The 4683-nt window shown below is 40.4% G+C and overlaps 1 pseudogene; it reads right to left on the bottom strand.

The window, feature by feature from the left end:
* Positions 1 to 3125: 3125 nt before the first annotated feature.
* LOC142430427 (putative elongation factor 1-alpha-like 3) lies at positions 3126 to 3941 on the bottom strand (annotated as a pseudogene).
* Between the last annotated feature and the right edge of the window lie 742 nt (positions 3942 to 4683).

The raw sequence follows: 4683 nt of genomic DNA, 5'->3' as shown, positions 1-4683 counted from the left end.
GAGAGGAATGACTGAAACTCAAATGAAGGCTTAGCATGATAGTGGGACAAAAGGGAATAGAAGAAAGAACTAGGAGGTAAAGGGCATGTATAGAGGTCAAAATACAGGCATGTACATATGTATTTATATATGATGATGGGGAAATAGATCTATGTGCATGTATTTATAGGTTTAGTATTAAGGTAGCTGTTGGACATTGGGCCTCCACTCAAGTACTCACTCAATGCAAGAATACTTTGTTCTATTAAATTGACATTCCATGACACAACATTTCAGACACAACCACTGAAGACAAATGGGTTGCATAAGCTAACGTGGTGAAGGAAGCTGATGGTGCTCAGTTATCAAAAGATTTAGCATCTGGGGTCTTCAAGGCTTGAAGGTAAACAAGCGACCATCTAACTCAGAAGCGAAAAAGCCCACATGGAAGAAGCACACCAGCCTGTGTGATCACGAGGTGTTGAAGGGATCAGTTATCAGGCATCAAAGAACAAAAAATCATATCATTGTGAATGAGGAGGAGTGCACACTGGAGACCCACAGCCCATCTGTAGGCAAGTGGACATCCCCTTACAGAAGGGTTGCGGGGAGGAGACTATCCAGTCAGAGTGCAGGGTTGAAACAATGAAAAACACAATTTTCCTCTAGTTCTTAAATGCTCCCCACCCCCCACTATCATGATCCCAATTCTACCTTACAAATCCGACTGGACCAAAGGATGTACACTGGTACAGAGAGGAACTGGAAACACAGGGAATCCAAGACGGGTGATCACTTCAGGACCAGCAGTGAGAGTGGCGATACCTGGAGGGTGGATGAAGGTTGGGTAAAAAGGGGGAACTGATTACAAGGATCTACATATAACCTCCTCCCTGGTGGATGGATAATGGGAAAGTGTGGGCAGGGAGACGTCAGACAGTATAAGACATGACAAAATAATACTAATTTATAAATGAGGGAAGGGGTTGTGGGGAGGGATGGGGAAAATGAGAGTTGATACCAAGAGCGCAGGTAGAAAGCAAATGTTTTGAAAATGATGGCAACAAATGTACAAATGTGCTTCACACAATGGATGTATGTATGGATTGTTATAAGCTTTGTACGGCCCCCAATAAAATGATTTTTTAAGTTATATATATTATAGAATACCTTCCAATTCACTCCAAACTGTCCATTTTAATACTGGGCTATAAGCTGCTATCAAGGGTACGCACTCGCACTGGTAACATCACAAATTCTTCAAGCAAAGAAGTCTTTGAACCAAAAATCTATGTCTGATTCTAAAGCCTTTGCTTCCCTGATGCTTGGATATATATTTTTCTCTACATGAGATAAGCAATAAAACTTCATTTTGTCTTTCTGCTTGTTAATCCATTTCAACTATGATGTACCATTGTGTGATATAGTCCTGCCCAGTTTAAGATAATCCTGTACTTGCATGTCACTAGAACTGAATTTCCCATTGTATATTTCTTTGCTGAATGAATTTGGATTTTGTTATTTATACTCCTTGGATCACAACAGGCTGGTATGTTGCTTTCGTGTGGGATTAGCTGACTCTTCACTCAGATACCTTCTGGTTTTAAGACAGCCTAAAGCCCTTCTTTCGGACAGTCAGGCACCATCTGTTGTTCTTCACCACACTGACACAGCACGCGTATCTTTAATGACCTCTTCAGGAGAGCAGGTGTAGAGCAGGGGCATATCACAAGAGCTAATTCCTCAGATGAGAAGCCTTCCTCCAATATCAATACCACATTCTTCGTCATATAGTCCAGCTTTTATGATTCTATGCTCAGCATACTGATTGAATAAATACAGTGACTGACACACATTCTTGACTTTAACCCATGCGGTATTCCCTTTTCTCTTTGATCATCGAAATGTTCTGAAATCCCCATTCTTCTCAATGTTACCCATAGTGTGTTATCATCCACACAATTGCATGCCTTAGCACAGTCAATAAAACACAGCAAACATGATTCTAGTGTTTTCTGCTTTCAGCCAAGATTCATCTGACATCAGCAATGATATCTCTTGTTTCATGTACTCCTTTGAATTCAGCCTGCACCTCTGGCAGCTCCCTCTCAATATACTTCTACAATAATTATTAGGTGATATTTAACAAAGTTTATTTGCATAGCATATCAATGATGCTTTTTCTATATTTTGCACATTCTGGTATGTCAACTTTCTTTTTAATGAATACAACAAGATCTCTTCTAGTCATTTGGCCAAGTGGCTGTCTTCCAAGCATGACAGAAATAATAAATAATATCTACTCAGGATGCTTCTTTACTTAGATTATGTTCTTTATGATGACTTTTTCAATCTATGCAAATGAGGAAACAATTATATCATGAAGTCCATGTACTCATTTTTCAGTCAACAATTATCAATCCATCACCTACGCTATTTCTTTTTTATTGCAAATTTATCATATTTTTCTTTATAAAATAATTTATAGAACATTTTATTCAGCATACATCATGTTCTAGCATAAAGGCAATAAATTGCAGCAACAAAAATGAAACAGCAAAAATTACTAGAAAAAGGGGGAAGGAGTCTGTTTTACTCTAGTCAAAACTAGACACAGGCTGGAATAGCTCCTCGATCAGAGGAAATTAGCTGGAAGGAAAATAGGGCGCATAGTAAGTCACCTCCCCCAAAATAACTACCCATCGATTGCACATGTTCATTCATTAAATATGTTATTTCATTTTACCTTTCCCCCCTCCTTTTATTTTCAACCACAACTATTTTAGTTTTCAGTTTTATTTACTCATTTTATAAAGTCAACGGCTTACTAGGCTCTAGTGAGCTTGCCCTGCAGCCTCCACCCCTTCTGTCTCATTTTAATGACATTTTAGTGATAATATGTCTGTCTGTTTTCATGACGTTTGCCCCAGCAGTGAGTAAAACTAAAAACTACAGTGACCTTAATTCATGGCCATCAGGTCTTTTCCAACACCTAGTGACTCAAGAGAACAGAGTAGAATTGCCCCTTTTGGATTTCCAAGACTGTAAATGTTGTACATGGGATTCATTATATAGCCTCATCTTTCTCTTGTGGAGCAGCTGGTGGGTATGAAGCACTACTGACCTTGTGGCCAACAGTTCAACTCCTAACCTACTATGCTACCAGAGCTCATAGGGACAGTGCAGAGACCACCGATTTTGTAGACATCCTGGACAGGCAGGCACAGAGGCTTGTCAGGTGGGCAATTTGGTGGCAGGATGCAATCCAGACACTCAAGCAGTATGGTTCCACTGGCATGGCCATCCTTATGGAAAACCTTCCATCCCTTGAACCAAGGCATACTAGCACTTGATTCCAGCATGTCACCATTCCAAACAGAAATTGGCACAAATTCTACTGCTTCAGGGTTGAAGTCAATTTTCTTAATGTAGGTGCTAACTTCCCTAACAATTTCCTCTCTTCTGGCTGGCGGGGGTGACTCGGTAGAATCCATTTTGTTAACACCAACAATTAGCTGTTTTATACCCCATGTTTAAATCAGAAGGGCATGCACCCGGGTCTGCCCCTTCTTGGAGATCCACCCACAGCAGCAGCTTCAGATCCACCCACAGCAGCAGCAACAATGAGGACAGTCCAGTCAGCCTGCGATGTTCCTGCAATAGTGTTTTTAATGAAGTCTCTGTGTCTGGGGCATTGATGATGGTCACGTAGTGCTTGCCAGTCTCAACTTTCCACAGGGAGATATCAGTGCGGAGACCACGCTCATGCTCAGCTTTCAGCTTATCCTAGATCCAGGCAGACTTGAAAGTCCTTTCCCATCTCAGCAGTTTCCTTCTCAAATTTTTCGATGATTCCTTTGTCAATCCCACCACATTTGTAGATCAGGTGACCAGTTGTGTTGACTTGTCAGATCGACATGTCCAATGTGGACTGTGTTGATATGGGTCTTTTCTTCTCCCATTTTGGCTTAGTATTTTACAATGTTTTTCTCCAGCGCCTGGATTCTGGCGGCAAACACTTTGCAAAAAAGTAAAAATTTTCTTACCTTGATGTTCCATCTAACTCTACTTCTATTCATGAAAAAGATGTGACTCAATTATTATTAATATCTAAAAATAAGTCGTTGCTGAATCGTGTCATCTTGTCCTTAGCTACAGCAATGGAGACATAGTGATTGGTCTAATGAAAAGAGAAATGAAAAGTAGTTATCACAAGGAACATTGGATATAGTTAATGACAAAAGAGCAAGATAACATCACAAATAATATCCTCCCATGGCCAAATTCACAATGATGGCGCTACAGTCCTTTTGCCCCTGAGAGGAGGTCAGTACCAAACAGGTAAGCATGGTGCTTCCATCCAATATGAGGAAGTACAGGTGCTAGAGTGGGTTTTCTTATTAAAGGGCTTATTCATACAATTAACTCATAACTAACCTATTTTCCTTCATCTTGTTAAAATAGAGTTGATTGCAAATATTCAGTACCACAGAACTCACCAAAGACCCTTTCTCCTTGTAAGCCTCTTTGTGGAATGCCAAGGCGTGGGGAGTATATTACAATCATTACTCTTTCTGCCTTCTTTCAGCTTTCAGTCATCTGCTCCCCACCAGTCCTTTGCAATGTCTAATTTTTAATTCAGACCCAGTGCTACATCAAATGTCCTTGGGAATGGTGTCATAGTCACATGTTGGGCTGCTAACT

This window comes from Tenrec ecaudatus, chromosome 17, assembly GCF_050624435.1.
Source record: "Tenrec ecaudatus isolate mTenEca1 chromosome 17, mTenEca1.hap1, whole genome shotgun sequence".
Taxonomy (NCBI): Eukaryota; Metazoa; Chordata; class Mammalia; order Afrosoricida; family Tenrecidae; genus Tenrec; species Tenrec ecaudatus.
This window is presented reverse-complemented; position numbering and strand designations above follow the sequence as displayed.